Source organism: Lethenteron reissneri, chromosome 31 (assembly GCF_015708825.2).
Source record: "Lethenteron reissneri isolate LAM-NWPU_2019-01 chromosome 31, ASM1570882v1, whole genome shotgun sequence".
Taxonomy (NCBI): Eukaryota; Metazoa; Chordata; class Hyperoartia; order Petromyzontiformes; family Petromyzontidae; genus Lethenteron; species Lethenteron reissneri.
In genome coordinates, this window is record NC_083809.1 from 12,764,511 (window position 1) to 12,786,773 (window position 22,263).

General features: G+C 47.4%; 1 long non-coding RNA gene across 1 annotated transcript in view; it reads right to left on the minus strand.

Annotated features, from left to right (window-relative positions):
• LOC133349841 (uncharacterized) overlaps positions 1–22,263 on the minus strand; it is a 43,922-nt gene that overhangs the window by 3,991 nt on the left and 17,668 nt on the right. Inside the window, exons 2-5 of the long non-coding RNA XR_009755988.1 lie at positions 17,639–17,775; positions 14,136–14,356; positions 12,158–12,311; positions 11,325–11,379 (exon numbers count right to left, since the gene is read on the minus strand). This is a non-coding gene — a long non-coding RNA (uncharacterized LOC133349841). The remainder of the gene's footprint in view (positions 1–11,324; positions 11,380–12,157; positions 12,312–14,135; positions 14,357–17,638; positions 17,776–22,263) is intronic.

The window sequence follows — 22,263 nt, forward strand, 5'->3', positions numbered from 1 at the left end:
TAAGCACAAGCGCACATCACGAATGAGCAGTCTGGTTCGAGTCGTGCTCAGTCCCGCAACTCGGCTTGCGACGCGGCGTTGCGACGGGGCTCGCAAGAGAGCTGGGGCAGATCGTGCCTCGAGGAGAGATGGGACGACGAGGGATCGTAGAGTGACCGCCTGAGGGTAGTCTGATTCGAGTCGTGCTCAGTCTCGCAACTCGGCTTGCAACTCGGCGTTGCGACGGGGCTCGCAAGAGAGCTGGGGCAGATCGTGCCTCGAGGAGAGATGGGACGACGAGGGGTCGTAGAGTGACCGCCTGAGTGCAGTCTGTTCAAGTCGCGCTCAGTCTCGCGACTCGGCTTGCGACGCAGCGTTGCGACGGGACTCGCAAGGGAGCTGGGGCGCGTTGTGCCTTCGAGAAGTGATGGAACGAGGAGGGGTCGTTCGAGTCGCAGAAGTCTGAGTTCAACCAAGGTCGAGGCTGGGTTTCAGCCGTGCTCCGGCTGGCGGAGCGTCGTGAGGGAGCAAACACCAATGCCAAAAGCAGGTGTCGCTTCTCGCAGAACGAAGTTAAGTGCGAGTGAAGCTGGCAGCTGCACGAACAGAGGAAAGCACGGAGAAGAGAGAGTGACGAGTGACGACAAGCAATCAACCTGTAAAAGGGCGGAAATCGCCAAGCGTCGACCAAGCGAGCATCGAAAAGGACGAGCAGCAGCGGATGAGTTGGCAGCGATCAAGGAGAGAGCGACAGCAGCAGCACGACCCGGGTGTCACCGAGCGTCGTGTCCAACTCGTCGTCCAGCAGTAGAGGGAGAGAGAGCGCACAAGCAGCACGACTCGTACGTCACCGAGCGTCGTGCCGACTCGTGGAGGAGCTGCACGCTATCCGACGACGGAATCATCGCGCACCACGACGGCGGACATCGTGCCAACGCCACTCAATCGAGCAGTGGAGAAAGGGAGACAGCATGAGCTCGCTGCGGCCACGCCCAAGCGAGAGGAACCTCTAAAGAGCTGGTTGTATCTCCCCCACCCCACAAGCTAACGACACAACTCCCGGCTCTAAGAAAAATTTAATTAATTTTACAAAGGACAACGCACACACAACACGCACACGAATAAGATTTTCAAAAGTTATCTTTGCGTTTCAAAAAGGGTTGCCATTTCAAGGTGGTGCTGTTCAAATCAACTGATCGTGCAAAGCAGTTGCTGTCGTCGAGTTACATGAATAAGAAGTGTTTTAGTCATTCAATTTCGTTAATTGCATAATCTTGCCCATGGATTTATTGACGTATGCTTTCGCCTTTGCATACTAGAGTGTCACGTGTTTGTTTAGAATTAAAATTGCTTAACACCAACTGTTCGAGTGCTTCTTTCCAAGTCCATGCAAAACTGTCTTATTCCTAAGAACTGTATCCTGTGATGAAATATGAAACTGGAGACCTAATATAACATAACACACACTAAGATAATCAGTAAATGTTTAATCAATGATAATCGTGTTATCCTGATTGATACAACTCTGGATAAACGAAACTAAGCCTAATTATCATAACTGCTCACATTAACATAATCGCAAGCATCCGCATAAATTACTACGATTATCTCCGTGATTATCATAATTTATGCATATTAATACAAACATTAACATAATTTATGCGATCTAAATTTTTTTTTGTCTGCTTACATGTCTGTCTATAGTTTTCTGGTTAGATTCTATGTCGCTATTTCATTATACCTGATGATGATTGCTTGTGTTGCAATCGAAACGTCATATGCTATTATTTAATTTATTATTTTATTTTTATACGTGACTTTACCGAAAAAAACAAAGAATAATTCCTGCAGTCATGAAAGCTCCAAAAATTAAGATTGAACCACTTCTACGGGGAAGTTCCAAGTTTACCTTTTTCTCTCTCTCTGGGTTTTTGTTCTCTCTCTCTGCCTGTATATTTAGTGTAATTTTTTCTGTCTACACTCGTTTTTTATCGTTCTTAGGTTCTGCTCTGTCTGTGCGTCTCCGTTCCTCTTGTTTTTATGTTTTGTCTTTCTTTGGAAATTTCACACTTAAATTCTAACTTAGCAATCTTTGAAATATGTAATCGACCAGGCTATGCGTTAATTGTGTGTTGACCGACTCTCTGTGTCGTTTTACATAACATTTCGATACTTTGCTAGGTTATTTAATTTAGTGTGTTCTGTCTCCCTCTAAGCCTGCTTACCTTACTTGCCCTCCCGTCGTACTCATTGACATGTAAATTTTTTCCCTACCCCCTCCCTCTCTCTGCCTCCGCCCCCCTCTGTCTATTTAAGGCCACCCCACAGAGACGATCACCCCTCTCTGTTCCTGGGTTGCTCTCTCTATGTATCTTGGTGATATCTGTCTGCTTACATGTCTGTCTATAGTTTTCTGGTTAGATTCTATGTCGCTATTTCATTATACCTGATGATGATTGCTTGTGTTGCAATCGAAACGTCGTATGCTATTATTTAATTTATTCTTTTATTTTTATACGTGACTTTACCGAAAAAACCAAAGAATAATTTATGCGATTTACGCATTTTCGGAATTATTAATTTTTATTATTTTTATCAAAATTTCATAATCCAACATATACAACATAATGGGGTGGCGTCGTCCGGGATCTCTCGCAGACAGTGTTTTGCATGGATGAAGGAATGAATCACTACGTGTTAACCAGAATATCGTGATCAAACATTGCATTGTGACTGTAAACGGGCGTAAAACAAAAAAAACGCCCTCTGAGGTTAAACTCCAGAATAGCAGGTTGGAACAAAGACAGTGGAATTAAGATAATATCATATCGAACCGATTGCATCTTATGATAAATGGTGTTAGAGATACGCACTCTGAATCGGAAAATAACAGAATAGCTCGAGTCAAACTGACTACACTCTGTGAGATAATGGTTTTATATGCACTCTGAAAGGGAATGTCAAAGTAGCTCCTGCCACACTTGAGATGCTCGGATTAAAAATAATATTTGAATGGATTACGGGATACTGGGAACTCGTATTAAAACGTACTGACCGATCTGTTACAAAGCAGGACAGTCAGAGAGACATATGGGAAGGGAGCTGTATCGATAACGCGAACACACCTCGGGGGAAACTAATTGACTGGATAAAATGTAACGAAGGCGAACACGGTGCAAAAACTGCAGAGAAGGCAGGACAGGACTCATGCCTTCCCACACAGGCATACAGGCAGGGATTGTGGAATGAGGAAAAATTAGGAAAGGAAACGGGAGAGAAATCGTCTCTAATAAACGAGGAAAAATGTCCTCACACCCTCGAAAGGGATAGAGAGATACAGATGCAAACAAAAACATGTGGGACTGACAACTTCACAGCTAGAGGGAGGCAAAATGTTAAAGTAAAGTCGCCAGGAGATACTTCACTAAGGGCAGAGGCAAAAACTGCAGGGAAATGGCAACACGAGCGACGCAGCCCAGAGGGCTCACACAAAAAATGCACGCCGCTAAAACACGCCCGACACAGCACAGATCAAAGTGACAGATTGCCTGATGATAACTTGTTTGATGATGACGCTGACGGCGATCAACTTTCGGAATACTTATTCAACAGTAAAACCCTTAAATTGATGGACAAAGCTCTCGTCAGAATTCCCGATTTTGACCCACACAATAAGACCATGGATATACACACACATATCGCAACAGTAGAAGAGGAGGCAATGACTAGAGGGCTGATGAGACGGGATGAGAAAGCGAGTCTATTGAAAAGGAGCTTACATGGATAATCTATACCATGGGTAAAATCGCTACCATACGAGGTTCGAAATGATTTCAAACAACTGAGTCTGGCAGTGATTCGGAAGTTTGGAGAATATTCGACACTCACTGAGGGGTTTTATGCGGTAAAATCGATGACCCAGGGCATGGACCAAGACCCACGTGACTACCTTGTACAATTTAAAAGAGCGTATTACGCAGGCGATGTGAATCAATACCACGAAGGGGAACACATATTCTAAATTATGTTTTTTAATCCTTGAGCCCAGAGATTACAGAAAGGATGAGAATGGTTTTGAATCCGGAAACCGCATCCTTACGCCGCATAGAGAGCAAGGCGTACATGGCATGGTTATACAGAGCTAAGAATCATAATTCGGATCCAGAATACAGCCTCTCAGAGAGAAATAAAAATCACCGAGCAGTCCCACAATGCAGGGAGGAGCAAACACGCACGCACCTATGGCAAAATAACCCAGAGAGAGGTTGGTACGAGAATGAGAGCGGCACAAAGCCGAACATTCAGGAGAATCGCAGAATGTGGAGACCAAGGGCAGAATCATATCAGCACCCCATGCCCCGACATACGCAAGGTCAAAATTACCCACAAAGATGGCAAAGTAACAATCCAGGAAAAATTTGGCACCCAAATGGGAGAAGCACTGGGCCAAAAATGTACGAGAATCGCAGGAGGGGGAGGTTCAGAGCAGAACCATATCAACACCCCATGCCACGACACACGCAAGGTCAAAGTTACACACAAAGATGGCGAGATAACCATCTAGCGGAAAGGTGGTACACAGACTGCGGAGGTACGGAGGCGAACATTCAGGAAAATCGCAGAATGCGGAGGCCAAGGGCAGAATCATATCAGCACCCCATGCCCCGACACACGCAAGGTCAAAATTACACACAAAGATGGCGAGATAATCATCTAGCGGGAAGGTGGTACATAGACTGCGGAGGTACGGAGGCGAACATTCAGGAGAATCGCAGGATGGGAGGTCAAACACAATCGGTCCAATTCCGACCAATTTCTCCACCGGCTATACCAGAAGGGAATAGAGAGACAACACCAAATGCGGTCCAAATACGTGATGAACCACCCACAGTGATTGAGATCGAGCGGCCCATACGCGCCCCACCCGCTGAGTGGAAACTAATCCGGGGCTCATTGGGAAATGCAAGCAGGCTGCAAGTGACAGGCCGGACAAATACCACCACGATCGGGAAACGTTAAATGCATACGATGCGGTAGGAAACGCGAACAGTGTTCCCGTAAATGACGCCAGATCAAATACCAGGACAGGGCTGCACTGAAGCGTGATCGGACAGTAGATAACAGACAGCAGAGACAAAGAGGACAACCAGAGCGCACAGGAAAAACAGTGCCGCACGTCGCAGGAGAGCGCGATAATGGTGCAGGGAGATGTAACACAGAGACACGCCCTTTGGAGTACAGGCGTTAGCATTTGAATGAAAAATATCCAAATGAAACAAAAATTAATGTGGATCGGAGTGCTGAAATGGAGACGAATGTCCATGACGTATCGGGAATGGTGTTGAAATCCAACCCACTCGTAAAAACCAAAAGGGCAAAATTACGAGGCACGGAATTAAATCGACACGCTGACTCGGCAAATGTGCATGTAATCGCAGAGAGAGCGAATGCCATTGATAATGGAGTGCAGAAGTTGGTTGTGTGCGCGAATTCTGATTATGTGCAACACAATTTTACACCACACACTCCCACGACGCGAGAGAGTGATAGAGGAAATTACAAAAACGAACCTGAAAACCGTGATCGAATGATCAAAGTGATAAGTGGTAAACCAGACACTCGGAGCTTGAAAAAAATATGGCCAGGAGGTAACATGAGGAAGGTAACGCCGAAATGCATCCGAAACCGCTACCTAGCGTTTCCTAGGATTTAACAAAAAAAAAATTATATTCGCCGTAGTTATGATGGATGAGAACCGATGTAACATGTGGTATCGATGTTTAACGTTGTTTTATTTTCTTTGCTTATTTCAAATATAACCATGTTAAGATTGTGATACGTACGCGCGCGTTGTAAGGAATGCGTTATGGATGAGAACCGATGTAACATGTGATATCGATGTTTAACGTTTTGTTTTATTTTCTTTGCTTATTTCAAATGTAACCATGTTAAGATTGTGATACGTACGCACGCGTGGTAAGGAATAACTGCCGAGAGTGAGGGCGGCTGATGGATTCATAACGGAAAAAAAGGGCATTTACTTTGTTTGAAAATTCGCCAGTGGCCAAATCGACCCCTGATAATTTTCAAAAGGGCGGATTGTTGTATCTATGCCCTGTTTTCCGTTATTAATATTAAGAATAATTAAGAAAAAAATGTTTTTTTATATATATATTTTAATTAATTAACTACACTCACAAGCACACCAGGAATCTATGAAACATGGAGGGCCATTAAAACGATAAGAATTCGGTCACAGAGAGGTCAGACAGCCAGATGGACAAAAGATCGATGGACTAACCTCCCAAGACATCTAGAGATGCACAGATAAGGTGCAGAGTAAAGATAACAACGGTTGCAACTCGCGTTTTCCTTAACGTTTTCCTTACCGAAAAGTAGAAACTTAACAAAAAAAATTAACCAACAAACAATAGGGGCTTTATATTAGTAATTCCCTTATATTACTCATATTCACCGCATACATATTATTCTATCTACATGACCTTCCTAAAAACTAAAGAGTACGAATTCCAGAAAGCTTAAGTGGAAACTTAGTTACACTTAACCTCAGGACATTAAAATATAACTCAGAATAAAACACCAATCTCTGGAGAACTAAACTTGGCGAAGCCCTCAAAATAATGATGTAATGAGGATCATTACGAATATTCATTAAACATAGACAAATAATAACCACGATACTAAGACCGAGGGAACTTATAAGAAATATCAAGAATAAATGTAACACACAGGACCACATAAGGTATTGCATAAATCTCCTCGACCACCTTTGTCTTCCAGCGGGGTCTGGCCTCGGGATGACCCACGCAGGGCAAGCAGGGAGCAAAGGGAGTCAAAGGGTCGCGAGGGGGGGGGGGGTCTGTGCTGGCATAGCTGGGACATTTGTTTTTTTTCTGTTTGTTTTCTCTCGCAAGAGATGCGCAGAGAGGGGAGTCACGTTTTGAGTTTAAGCACAAGCGCACATCACGAATGAACAGTCTGGTTCGAGTCGTGCTCAGTCCCGCAACTCGGCTTGCGACGCGGCGTTGCGACGGGGCTCGCAAGAGAGCTGGGGCAGATCGTGCCTCGAGGAGAGATGGGACGACGAGGGGTCGTAGAGTGACCGCCTGAGGGTAGTCTGTTCAAGTCGCGCTCAGTCTCGCGACTCGGCTTGCGACGCAGCATTGCGACGGGACTCGCAAGGGAGCTGGGGCGCGTCGTGCCTCGAGAAGTGATGGAACGAGGAGGGAGTCGTTCGAGTCACAGAAGTCTGAGTTCAACCTGGGTCGAGGCTGGGTTTCAGCCGTGCTCCGGCTGGCGGAGCGTCGTGAGGGAGCAAACACCGATGCTGATAGCAGGTGTCGCATCTCGCTGAACGAAGTTAAATGCGAGTGAAGCTGGCAGCTTCACGAACAGAGGAAAGCACGGAGAAGAGAGAGTGATGAGTGACGACAAGCAATCAACCTGTAAAAGGGCGGAAATCGCCAAGCGTCGACCAAGCGAGCATCGAAAAGGACGAGCAGCAGCGAATGAGCAACAAAGGCCATCGTTCATCGCCAGAGCGCTCCAAGCCAGTGAGCGCGCAGAGCCGCGTCGTCCAGAGCCACAAGCCAACACAGCCTGAAGCAAGGGCGAGTGTCCGTGTGAAGTTGGCAGCGATCAAGGAGAGAGCGACAGCAGCAGCACGACCCGGGCGAAATTTCATAATCCAACATATACAACAGGGTGAATGAAGGAGTCCCATGATTTTTCCAGGAGCTGAAGATGGGTTTTCTCATCGAAATGTTTAATGCATAGAGAAGGGTGTGTTGGTGCTTGGTGATACCTTGGGTTTAAGGCCCAGGGGGGAGGATTCAATGGCAGGTAGTATCTCAGTGCCAGACATCACCTTGTACAGATCGGTTATTTTATCATAGAATGTCCTGATGATTGGACATTCTCAGAAGGCGTGAATCTAAGTTTGGATGGTGCTCGTGGGGCACCTTGGGCAGTCTGCGGAAATATGGTCTGAGATAATGTAGTCCTCCATTGGTTAGTGAGATATGTGTCATGAAGGAACTTAAATTGAATTGTCCTGAGAGGGAGGGATCGTAGACCTTGCCGGGGGTTGTGCCAAATTCGTTTCGAAGTCTCGCTTAAGGGTTTTAAGTTATATGGCATGTGCATATAATTTTGCATTGTCACCAACTCTGTGAAATACATTTATCCGTGTAATTTATTTTTACTGATCTATTCCAATTTACAGCTGTTTATTTCACAATTGCATTCACATGTATGGATTAAGTGTATGATTGGTACAGCATATAACTGCACCCTATGCTTCCATGTATTCAATCTTATATAAGGGCAGCAAGGTGGCACAGTGTCAACACTCGTGCCTCCAAGAAGCGCCTGCCTGGCTTTGAATGATGATCCCAGCACCTTTCCATGTGGACATTGTATGATCTTCCAATGGTTCAAATATCACTCGCCACTGATGTTAGCCATGGCTCAGAATCGAATCAGGATTGCTGGGTTCATAGCTACGAGGCAGGGATGCGAGATGGAGCGTGACTTTCTGTCCCTTCACGATCCACCCCAACAACAACAGCCAGTGACGTCACCACGGCGCTTGTGCCAGGCTATGTGCACGTTGAGGTCATGTGAAGTGTCGAATGCCCGCCGGCAGGACGGTAACGGGTAAAGACCCAGGTGCCATCGGTCAACTGACTGAGTTGACTGGCCAATGCACCACTTGTACCCCCTACTGTGCCTAACTTGCTGTGTTTTAGCCACCCAGCGCTCCGCTCGCCATCGTGAGCATGGCTCCTCCGCCCTCCGCCACCGTCGGCCTACAACTGCCCAGCAGCATCACCCACTAGCCTCCTCCAAAGAGGCCGATCCCAACCCCCCTGGCACCAGTCATGAGCAAGTCCACCCAGCTCCACATCCTCCCACACCACACCACTCCACCTCCCCTCCAGCCCACGCCGCGCCCGTCCAGCTCCCGCCATCCGGTTGAACAAAAGCTGCCAGGCATGCGGTGGCTGCGTACGTGGGCCACATGACCCAGCCAACTGCAGCCCCACCCGCCAGAGGAGCTCACCGATGGGACCCCCTCCAGATCCCTCAAGAATCCGCGAGCTTGCCACACAACCCAGCCCAGTCAAACCCAGGATAGACCGCAGGCAGGCCAGCCCAAATACCTCCAACCAGCAAATATGCTCCACCAGGGGGGTTCATGCCTCGCAAGCGCAGAGAAGGGAGGGCATGACTGTGGCCGAGAAGACTCGAAGCCTCACGTGGAGTGACAGACCAGGCAGCCCCCACACAGTGCCACACAACCGACGAAAGGATAATGCCACCCGACTGACTTGGAACGAGACCGCTGTCAAACCGGAGCCAGTCATGAGCACACCGCCCAGGCATGGGAAACTCTCCACTCTCTCCACAACTGCCCCATCACCAACTGAGAGCCGCAGGGGCACAGCGTATGATGGCACAAAACAACCAGGCAGGTGCTCAGTTTTGGTGGGGCTGATGGTAAGGCCCCAGCCCTCAGCGGCACGCTCTAGGCTCAGCAGTAGTGCCTCCAACCTGCCCCCCCCCCCCCGAGCGAGCAGCAACTACCAGACCATCGGCATACACAACATGTCTGACCAACAAGGAGCCATCTCCCAACCATACCCGGGCACCGACCAGCCCCCACTGTATCTGCACCACGTGGAAGCCCCTCCGGCACAGCCACTGAAGGCCTCACAAACCACGTGGTCGAAACAGATGTCTAATATCTTGATTTGAAGCTTTTGTGACTGCAGGAATCCATACGCTTTGGTTCTTTCGATAAAGTCACGTAGGTAGAAAATGTATAGATCACGACGTTTCGATCGCAACACAAGCAATCGTCATCAGGTGAGACAATTACAGCAAGAAAAAACTGCTGAAGTAGGTGAGAGATCTGCTATGGCACGGGGTTATATAGAACCCGGCAGTAGGGGGGGGGGGAGAGAGAAGTGGGTGGGGGGGAAGGAGGCGGGGCAGAAAGTGGACCCCGCAGCAGCACCCGCGTCACTGGAGTAAAGTGGACCACCGCAGCAGCACTTCTCTCTCCCCCCCTGCAGCCGATCTCTCGAGTACTGCTGCTGTGGTCCACTTTACTCCAGTGACCCGGGTGCTGATGTGGGGTCCACTATCTGCCCCGCCTCCTTCCCCCCCCCCCTTCTCTCTCCCCCCCTGCAGCCGATCTCTCTAGTGCTTCTGCGGTGGTCCACTTTACTCCAGTGACCCGGTTGCTGCTGCATAAGTAACCACGACTACCACTCCTCGCCTCTGGTTGATGGGAAGGTGAGCCTAAAGTCGCCCTGGGGTTTACAGCTTCCCACACCTCACCGCTCCACTCCCACGCCCCCTTAATTAATTTGTTCAGAAGAAGAGCCACTCCCTGTTGTTTGGCAATTTCCTGCCCCGAGTAGAGGACTGTCCACTCCCCATGGTCGCAGGAGAGAGAGCCGGTCCTCCTGACCTCCTGAATACCACAGAGATCCAGGCAGTACCGGTCCAGCTCCTGACAGAGGAGTGGCAGCCTCTCCTCGAGTGGCCACTCACAGTGGCTTTTTGCTGTTTTTGGAGGAACCCCGAGGGTAAGGATTTAATCTCCTGGCTCTGCCAAATGGGGTTTGGCCAGGAGACGTCATAGACACCTGTTCCCCTCCAACACAAGCTTCGTTTGATATTTTTTTCGTGGTTTAGTGGTAATCCATTTCAAGGTGTAGGGGCCATCAGCCCCTCGCACCAATCCAGAACCCCTCATAGCCACTGTGGTGGCGACCAACGCCATGAGGGGAATGGCCAATAGAAAATGGCCCTCCCCCCATGGCACTGCTCACCAAAGCGCCACCGTCCGCCCCCAAGCCACTTGTTACAGAATCACCATAAGGCTCCCTTCCCCCACACGACGAAACACACGGGCACAGCACAAGAGACCAGCTAAACAAACACCTGTGGGCCACCGGGTGCCCCCTGTGCCACGGGACGCATATTTATCGATCAGTCTCCGCTTGCTAACTGAACATCTGCTCGTTTTGCGACGTTTTGCGAACAAATAAGTCTCAATAATTTGTTTTCGTAACACCAAATTATTGTAGAAGGAATGCTCATTAAGCGAGATATGCCTATATTTTTTTTATATTGTACCGCTGACAGCGGGAAATGTCACCATAAATTGTAAATTGTCAAGATGGGAATTATATTCTTTGACTTTGACGCTGAACATGGTCAATAGTAAATACCCCAAAGGAAGACGAAGTTTTCTGAAATAAATTCAATAAAACCTGAAGTATGAGGACGGAGAATGGTATAATACTTACAGACTTGTCAATGTTAGCATATTCCTGCATGTGTGATGGCCGCTCTTGCATTTTTCTGTGGGGCATAGTAGTCATCAGAAAGAGCCATACATCAGTCTCAATGCTAACATCCACTTAATAAAAGTGCAAATAGATTGTAACTGATGGTGATGATGATAATGATAAACATGCATTAATCGTAATTATAATGACTGCCACGTAACGGTGAAAGTAACATCCATTTCACGAGATAATTCCAAATATGGCCACTTACATCTGTTGACATATAAATTGGTCACTCTTCGTTCCTGGATGCCCATCTTTATCTGCCTCATTACAGGGACGTGAAAGTGACATAATTGAGCGATGCTTAGTGAGCAGTTACATTGGTCACATTTGTTTATGACGACTACACTAAGAAACCATTGCTACTGCTGTAAGTGTTATTTCACTCGCAGAGCAAGCCCTGCATTTGAGGTGCAGCCCAGATCACGTTTTCTCTGCAACTTCAAAATGGTTCCTATTTACATCGATTGTGGTTGCTGGAGATTATGCTAATCATCCTTAGCTCACTGACAGCAGTTTACTTACAGAAGCATTTTTATACGGATTTTGACCGCTTAGTTGATGTTGGAGTTGGCCAAACATCCCAATATATGACCAGAGAGCTTGGACAGTTGTGAATAGCGTCAGTTTTGGCTGCCTTCCCGAGCGTCTGTCAGTAATTTCCTGCGCCTCCATTTCGAAAGCATCACATTACAAATTGTACAGTGTCTTGAGATTAAATTTACGTGGACGACGTTATATGAATACGGTATGTAGCATTACTATTTAATCAGACAATGGGTCATCACCTTTGCGTTGTAGCTCTAACGGTCTTATGATGTTTGTGGTATCCCCATGTGAGAAGGACGATGAGGATGATGGCGAACACAGGGATTCCCACGATCACTGTCATCGTCGTACTCCAGTAGTTCTCAACGTGCAGGGCTTGTGTGGCTGTAGATTCTGAGCAGGCAATTAAACGCTCAAATGAACAAAATGTTCAGACTCAATATCGGCTATAATATGGGAAGCCCGACCAATTAATCAGCGACGCAGCTTCCCCTACACGCTTCTCGATTTCACTTTTTCACATTAAAAACAAACTTTAACGTGTGCATGTTTACTTAGGAAACGTTCTCGTTCATCCAGACCTACGGACGGACTACTATGGGGAACGGACCTTTAAAAATCTATCGTGCGATTCCAATCTTACCGATGATAGGAGCTTGATTGGCAATTTTCCGCGTTACAGAATAAAGGGCAGGGGTTATGTATTATTACTCTTCGGTACCAAAGAAAGTCTCAGTGAGTTTCATCTATTTTTCAGAAGGGTCCTGCCAGGCTTTTATCAACAGGAAGCAATGTTGCTATGTGTTTGATCACAATTGAGTTAGCTTGCAGGATATTTGTAGCATTGGGATGTTTGGCCCACAATGGTTACATTGTACATCGTATGTTTTTGTTAGCTATGGGGAGAAAATCGAAAAACCTGGAGGAAACGCATGCAAAACAAGGGTAGAACATACGTACAAACTCGGCCCCTCGAGTCAGGAATAGAACCTGTAATCACTCTTAACCGAAGCTGGACAAGGCCTTGATAAAAACGTGCAATTTCTAGGCTCTTTTTAAGAATTTAGCAAGTGCCTATTTCGTCACATCACGAGAAATAGTAACGGGCCTTACATTGTATTGGATTTCGTGTCAAACGTGCTCAAACATTACTTTTTAAAATTAATTTCATTTTTACATTCAGAATCCTTTAAAACTTTCATATTCAACCTTTTGTAGGCCAAGGCTCAAATATAAAATGTTATAATTCTTTGCTTTATTAGACCTCCTTTGTCAGTACCAAAAACTGAAACCTTTTTACAAGGATTCATGTCTGCATTAACCACAATACTTGCAGTCAATTTGCAAACAAAAAACACACTGATAATAGAGACATTGTCCTTGAAACTGGTCGGTCAACACCAGAGACAGCTTTCTTTTGAGCCTCGTCTCAATTGGTGCTAGACCAAATGACGCCAAAAGGCGTACAGCTTAAAGACACTGCACTATCAAAGTAATGAGGGCTCGGGGTAAGCATCTACATCATTAGACCTCCTTTGCCAGTACCAAAATATAATAATAGGGTTTTTCCCCTTATATATTATCAGAGTGTGTTTTTGTTTGCATTTTGACTGCAAGTATTGTGGTTAATGCAGACATGAATCCTTGTAAATATTGTGGCTTGGCTCTCCAACACACCGGTGTGCTGTACTAGTGACGAATTGGCATGTTCTGTTTACGTGACAACTCTTACTAGTTGGCTGTGTCGGGTGGTGGCGGGTTTTAACGACACATTTATATATTTACATGATCTAACCTAAAAACCTCTATTATGGGTGGGAATAGCCAACTACAGTGCACTAATAAATTTTTCTCAAAACACTATCGAGGCAATTAGAGTTGAGGCCATCATCTATGGTGATTTGCCCCATTATTTGGAATATAGACACCCAAATTTTGCTTAAAGAGAACATTCTTCAGCACGTACATTGGGCGTATATGGAGCAACAGCTTCAGCGAGGTTGACGGAAGCGCTGAGTTTCTCCCCCCTCGTATGCCTGGGTTTTCTCCGGGAACTCCAGTTTCTGCTCACATTTATATGCGCTCATTAATGGAATTATCCATATATCTTAATGCGAGGCCTTCCTGAAAAAGTTCTGAGACTTACTGAAGTTATCCTGGGTAAATAATGGACGTGTAGGGCGTGTCAGCTTGTGTAGACAGACAAGTCTCCAATACCTGTTGCTGTGGTGGTGGTGATGTATGTTCTTTTGACATCCAGACAGAAGTTGTTGACGATTGAAGTGCTTTTCCCTTCCAGGGTACAAGTGTAATGCCCAGAATCATTGACTTGAACTGTTGAGGAAAGCCATCGAAGCGTTCCCATCTGATATGTTCCCCGTAAAGGCGAGTCCATGAAAAACAGATGGTTTTTCAAGTTTCTTCGAGTGGTAAATGATCTAAGCAGATGACACGTGTAGACCATCAAGACAATTCATTTGGTTCTCACCCTGAACGTAGATTGAGTGTTTTTGAAGGTGCTGTATACAGTTTATGTTTTGTCAATCAACTGGTCAATGAAGGCCACTGCACGCCTTTTCGGACATGAGGGTTGTGTGACCATTACCTCACCCCTGGTCAGTGCGGGATAGTGAAGAGAGTGCCCAGGAGCGATTCAGATGTTGCTCGCCACTGATGTTAGCCATGGATTTAAATTCAGGCTACAAGGTTCTTAGCATACACGTGACATATATTCAAAGACAACTATTCCCAATATAGCCTTCACAGGCTGTTGTGGAAAGTGGTTTTAGCGAGCAGCTAGGATTCTTGTCTTGGATTAATACACGACTTACGCGGAGGGTGGGGGGGTGCGTGACGTCAGCAGGCACACTGCGTAACGCTTCCGCATGCGGGTAACATTACAGATGTGACATCACCGCTCACTTGCCGTGCAAAATATATACAGTTTTTGCGCCCCCCCCCCACCAAAATACAAAAGTATATTTTTATACGTTTTGCATTGTATACAGTCTGGAAGCTACCAACATGCCAAATTTCAAGTGTGTTGCATGTTGGGAAGTATGCTAAACATTTCGAACAGACACACATTTTCACAAATTTCCCTTTTATATATATAGAATATGAGCACACATATAATGTACTCGCACACATTCATCAGATGTCCACACAGGAGATCGGCAGCGCCGCTCCCTCCCTCATCTTTAGCAGTGGAGGAGCAGGAACATCAGCTAGAGCAACAACATCATCAGCAGCTTGGGTAGTGGCTATGGGAAACTGCCCCCCTACTCACCCCTTCGTAATGGGAATTTTACATTTCCACCGCTGACTCATGGCCGCCTATGGAGATGCTCAGCGCACTGGGTTCCCAACGCCCATAGCTGTTCCCGCCACCGGCGAGTCCGCTCTGCGAGGACAGGCACACACGTGCACGTGTCTCCGAACTTTCTCTCACACGGGTGCACGCACGTGTGTGCATGTGTGTGAGAGAGAGGTAGTGTAGAGGGAGGAGGGAGCGGGGAGCGGTAGTGTAGCAGTCAGTACGCTGCGCTGCGAACCCGGCGACCCAAGTAAAATTCTCGCTCACGGCCAACACTAGTGACGATTATTTGAACCGGTCCTGGGCCTCCCCTAGGTCGAGTCAGCCTCAAATGACTACCAAGTGCGGTGTTTAAACATTGCCACTAGGGAGACAAAGGCGGACGGGCGTGGTACTGGCCACCCACCTCTTTGTGTACCGTGCCGGGCTTCATAGGTGCTCGCTAACAGCACTTGCCCCAACAGTCTGTTAAGGCTATACAGGGGATCTTTGTCTTTTGTGTGAGTGAGAACGCCCTGAAGCGGGGAATAGCCCCATCTTCCTCGCCGGCCGCTACAGCGGATCATGGATAACAAATCAACTTGTTAAAGGGTAAACGTATCCTAGTCGATTGCCAGTTTCGAAATTATAGAACATGCAGTCGTTTTAATTGGAATTTTAGTAATGAATGTGTAGTGTTGTACAGACGGACTCTTCAACGTCTTTTGTAGCACACACTTTTATTCGTCTTATGAACACAGTCCCTATGCACTGAGGGGTATACGGTCCCCTCACTCGTTACACTCAGAACGTACAAGCCTCCGCACCCTACAGGCTACTTAATATCCCGCTCTTTCAGTGTCCTCTGACTGGACCTAGGAAAATGTCTCCCCGACCACTGGTTACTCTGAACCCTAGCCCGTATAAGGGCTGGAGGGCTTGGTCCAGGGTCCTAGGCTTCTTCCGCCGTCTTGGGTCTTCGTGTAGTCGAACTCCCCGAGAGCTCTGAGCGCTCTGGCTTTATACTTGTTCGTGGCCGGGTTGTCCAATCCCCGGCCACCTTGTGGAACCCTGTGATTGGTCGTTCCCAATCTGCTTTAGGATCCCAATTCACCCTATCTGACCCTGACCGTTAGGTCGCGCGGGAAAACCTTGTTTATGGTCAGCTCTCACAACTTGTGAGACCCTGACCGTTAGTTTGAGCTGGAAAACCTTGTCAACGATTAGCTCTCCCAGTTTGTGAACATCGAGTGGGTAACTCTACTACAAATGCACCGGTTCGCACGCGTCACAGTACAAAAGCCGCCGTGGGGTATTTTATCCTCGTATCTCATTTGAAAGGATACAGGTGCACCCCTGTAATTTCTCGCTTTGCGCCACTGCTGGTGGAAGCGCCTCCACTAGAGGGTTCTCTAGAGGGTATTTGGCCTCCTCTTCCACGCTAATTAGACGTCTTGGAAAGGGTGGGTGTACCAAACACGCGACCTGTCTATCGATGAGTCCGATGTGCTACATATCACACAATGGCTACTCCCTTCGTTTCTCAGTTAAAAAGTGAACATGTTGCATTGTAAATCCATATGTGTGCCGCAAACCGGGAACGGTGTTTTTACATTTTGAATGCGGTTACTGGATATACAACTCGCCCCATCCCCGATTTTAACAATTGTAATATCAAACATCGGTCCTGGCGGGAAATTACCCGCTGGTGCACTCACCACTGCGCCACCGCCAGAGGTCGCAAACGGGTTTTGATTCCTTACCCCTACCCATATCCCGGCCGCACCAGGGTCGCAAATGGGTACCCGTACCCAGCCGGGTACGGGTTCCCGTTTCCTACCCGTACCCTACCCGAAATGAGTGACAAATGGTTACTCACCAGTGACTCACGGTCTACCCGTACCCGGCCGCACCAGGGTGGCAAATGGATACCCGTACCCGGCCGGGTACGGGTTCCCGTTTCCTACCCGTACCCTACCCGAAATGAGTGACAAATGGTTACTCACCAGTGACTCACGGTCTACCCGTACCCGGCCGCACCAGGGTGGCAAATGGATACCCGTACCCGGCCGGGTACGGGTTCCCGTTCCCTACCCGTACCCGTACCCTACCCGAAATGAGTGACAAACGGTTACTCACCAGTGACTCACGGCCTACCCGTACCCATACCCGGCCGCACCAGGGTCGCAAACGGCTACCCGTACCCGTACCCGGCCGGGTACGGGTACGGGTACGGGTAGCCGTACCCGTACCCGGCCGGGTACGGGTAGCCGGGTATCGGGTAGGGTACGGGTATCGGGTACCCGGTTGTGACCTCTGGCCACCGCTCACCAGCTGCATCAATCACAAACCCTTACAGACACCCATAATGCTCACATTGCACTCATGTCGCTCGATCGCGACTTCACTCTTCGCACGAACTCACATTCACGTCGTGTTTTCGCCATTGTATACTCTCCAAACTGCGGGTTGTCACATTCCGTGGCAGAGCGCAGTTCAAGACGACCTTGTCTCCCTCGGACGCCACGACTACGCCGCTCCTCGCATGACCTGTGCAAACATCTTCCAAAAACATGTAATTTAAACGCATGCAATAATAATAACATAGTATGCAGCTGGCGTCGCTTACTGAGTCCATATCTTAAGTGCTGCAGACTGACCAGCGCAGCTGTTCGTGAATCTGAGACTAAAACTGACCACAGTCGTTATCACCACTGCCCATTCATGTAAGGCAGCAGCAGCATGCCTTGTCTCACGCGGGAGGTCTGTGTGTGACAAATGTACAATATCTTTATTTTTGCGAAATGCACAGATGAAAACAGAGATGGAAAGACGCAATTGATATTTTATTTAGCAGGTAAATTCCATTTCGATTTAAAGCTTTCGTGACTGCAGGGATTCATCTTCTTAGTTCTTTCGGTAAAGTCACGTAGAAGGGAAGTAATAAAATAATAAAAATAAAACATAATAAAATAAAATAATTCTCACGACGTTTCGGCTACAACGTTTCGGCTACAACGCAAGCAGCCGTCTTCACCTGAAGACGGCTGCTTGCGTTGTAGCCGAAACGTCGTGAGAATTATTTTATTTTATTATGTTTTATTTTTATTATTTTATTACTTCCCTTCTACGTGACTTTACCGAAAGAACTAAGAAGAAGGTAAATTCCACTTGAGCTATTCGCTATTTTCATTGATGACCTGGTCACACATAGTGGCTAATTAAATTAGCTTAACCTATATTCGGATTTATAGTAGCCAAATAATCTAAACACACATTTCTAAATGTGGAGGACAATACCAAAGGACTACAGGCTCCTGCGTACCAGGCGAGGGAGATCACATCTCCTCGCTACTGTGGCGCCCCAAACAGAGATGAATAGAGATGCACAAAGATAAACATTGATACATATGAAAACATTTAAATTATGCCTTTATCATATTTATTTTCATGTTAAAATTACCAATTAAACGTTGATTTTGGGGGATTAACTATTGCGTTACCTACAATATAATTTGTAAAGTAGAGATTAAAGTAATCGTTGGAAATACTGTACAATTGTGAATGCTACGTTTTTTTTGTACTATCGGGGTATCTTATCTTCCCCATTTGCTCACTGGTTTCACAACACCACTTACCAGTCCACCTGACCCTCACCAGATGCACTACTCTCCTGACATTCATCAAACATCACCACCGCTAACCTGACACAAACCAGCCATCAGTCTAATCGTTCACATTCACCAGACCAACTGACGAAACACCCACACACCTATGACAAATCCAAATTTTGCAATAATATACAACACCCCTATACCATGCCACTGCACCGTGGTTCAACTGCCTCCACCGCGGCTCGGCCGATTCATCACTTATACAGCCGTCTCTGCAACGATTCGGCCACCTCCACCGCTGTTTAGGCTACCTGGTCTTTAGGAGACTGCACGTGTTTGTGTGCGTGAGGCTGTCTGTCCTGGAAAAACAACCCCCTACCTCGTGGTGCCGGATGGCAATGCTGTGGTGGGCAGTGCCATGGTGGGATGTCCAATTTGTATTGGCCTTTCCCTTCATGGCGTTTGTAACCACCACAGCGGCCAAATGGGGGCTCTGAATGGGTGCGAAGAGCTGGTAACCCCTCCACCTTCAATTAACTACCACTAAACTACGATGCAAAAAACGTATTAAGCGTGTGCTGGATGCCCCGGGGGGATAGGCGTCTATAACGTCTCCTGGCCAAACCCCATTTGGTGGAGCCAGGAGACTTTACCCTCGGGGCTCCTCCAGAAACAACAAAAAGCCACTTCGGATGGCCATGTGGAATGTTCGAACGCTCACTGCAGAAGAGAGGCTGCCACTCCTATGTCAGGAGTTGGATCAGTACCACCTGGATCTCTGTGGTATTCAGGAGGTCCGGTGGACCGGCTCTGGCTCCTGCAACCATGAGGAGTGGACATTCCTCTACGTGGGGCAGGAGACTGCCAAACAGCAGATAGTGGCTCTTCTCCTGAACAAAATAATGAAGGGGGCATGGGAGCGTGGCAGTGAGGTGTGGGAAGCTGTAAACCCCAGGCTACTTTGGGCACGCCTTTCCATCAACCAGAGGCGAGGAGTGGTGGTCATGGTTACTTATGCCCCAACCGACGACGAACATCCGTGGAGGGATGCAGGCAAGGCTGATGAGTCAGATGCTTTCTATGACCTCCTGTCACAGGTGCTGGCTAAAGTGGCCCCTCGGGATCGAGTCATCTTGTTGGGTGACTTCAATGCCCGAGTTGGTCATGATGCTAGCACCTCTGGAGTGATTGGAAGACATTACCAGATCAGCTCAATAACAACAGTAAGAGGCTGCTATATTTTTGTGCAGCCCATGGGCTTGTAATTATCAACATGCTGTTCCGGCACCTGCGCATCCACACAACATCATGGATGCATTCTGGGTCCAAGCAAGAACATCTGCTGGGCTACATAGTGATGGAACAGTGGATGCGGGCCCATGTCCTTGACATCAGGACCTACCGTGGAGCTGATCTGCCCACTGTCCATCGACTTGTCATCTGTAAGATGCGCCTGCCATTCTTCCACTCCGGTGGGAGGTGTACACCAAGGCCGTAGCCACGGAGTCAACATTGGGGGAGACCAAATTTTGAAAACGAATTTCTTGCCTAAAATATAAAAAAATTCACTAACACATGGGATGGACTTTTTATTTAAATTTTTACAATAATGTATTGTATTACATTGCTCTGTTTCAACTTTTCATTTTTATATTTATTGATTCATTGTATGTAATGGCAGAGATTAGGGATTAATAAAGTACAACCATAACCACAATCATATGCACAGACATCTACGCATTGATTTATATGAAGACAAGTCCAGATATTGTGGTCAAGGTTTAGCAATTTGTATATTTTATTTATATAGCATAGCAAAATAGTTTTTTTATCAATATATTGGGGGGACATTTTCGGCATATTTGAAAATTGGGCGGGATGTGTCCCCCCCAATATATATTATAATTACGGCCTTGGTGTACACCCAGGACCTCATTCAAACTCATAGCGGCATGGTCTCAGCTAGCTGATGAAAGTTGCAAGCGAGAATTACATCATCGCTTGCAGCTGGGGTTGGCATCGTCCCCCACTCCTGATGTTGAGGGGAAATGGGCGAGGTTTAGGATTGTGACTCATGCGACTGCAGTGGTTGCTTTGGGTACACGGTCCAGACCTCCTCGGAGACCCTGGCTGACAGAGGAGGTGTTTAGGCTAGCTGAGCAAAAACGACAGGACCACTCTCATCGTCTACAGCATCTCACATTAGAGAGGCTTACCGCAGCCTTCGCTCAGAGGTTCAGAGAGCCGTGAGGTGCTGCAAGGATAGTTGGTGGTCGCGGGTTTCTGAAGAGATGGAGTATGCCTCAATGGCCTGCGATCACAAATCGCTCTTTAATTCCATCCAAAAAGTAACCTGCAGCGCCACACCTATTACCATCATTAGGGGAAAGAACAGTGATCCAATCTACGACCCTCAGGAACAGATTTGCAGATTTTTTGAGCATTTCTGTGAGGTCCTGGGAGAGTGGAAATCCCTCAGTCTGGAAAACATCGTGGATCAAAGTGGAGATGACCCTGCTGAGACTGCGGTGCTGGCTGAGGTACCATCTGTGGAGGAAGTACTGAAGGCGATGCAGAGCCTGAGACCAGGAAAGGCACCGAGCATAGATTATCTCCCAATCGAAATGCTGAGAGAGGGTGGCGTTTGTGCACAGACTGCCCTACATGACATCATAACAACAGTCTGGACCACTAGACTGGTTCTACAGGATTGGAAGGATACCCTGGTGTTCCCCCTCTTGAAGAAGGGGGACCGCACAGATTGTAACAACTACAGGGGCATCTCACTCCTCAGTGTGCCGGGAAAGGTCCTGGCAAGGATTATTCAACATCGCCTTGCCAGGCACGCTGAGGAGAGAATTGCGGAGCCCCAATGTGGTTTCAGGAAAGGGCGGTTCTGCACATTGGCCATATTTTTTGTCCATTTGCTATAGCAGGGGTGTAGGGAATTCCAAAAAGACCAACATCTCTGCTTTATTGACCTGGTCAAGGCCTATTATACCATCAGTAGGCCTTGGCTCTGGATTGTTCTTCGTGCTTTCGGAGTCCCTGACCCACTGCTCATGATCATTAAAGACCTTCATGATGGTGAGTGAGTCCGGGTAAAACTATGTGGCCGGGATTCGGGGTCATTCCCTGTTCACTTTGGGGTGCGACAGGCATGTCCTCTGGCTCCCACATTATTTAACATCTTTTTCGACCACGTCAGTTGTACTGGAGGAATTTCCATCTGGTACAGATACAATGGGAGGCTGATCGATTCTCAGGTGCGGTTAAGGGATGGCTCCCTATTGTTCAACCATGTTATGTATGCTGATGATCTGGTAATTGCTGCTCACTCAGAGAAGGAGTTGGAGGCGCTGCTGCTGAAACTGGAGCTTGCTACTAAGAGGTGGGGACTTACTATCAGCCCCACCAAAACTAAGCACCTGCCTGG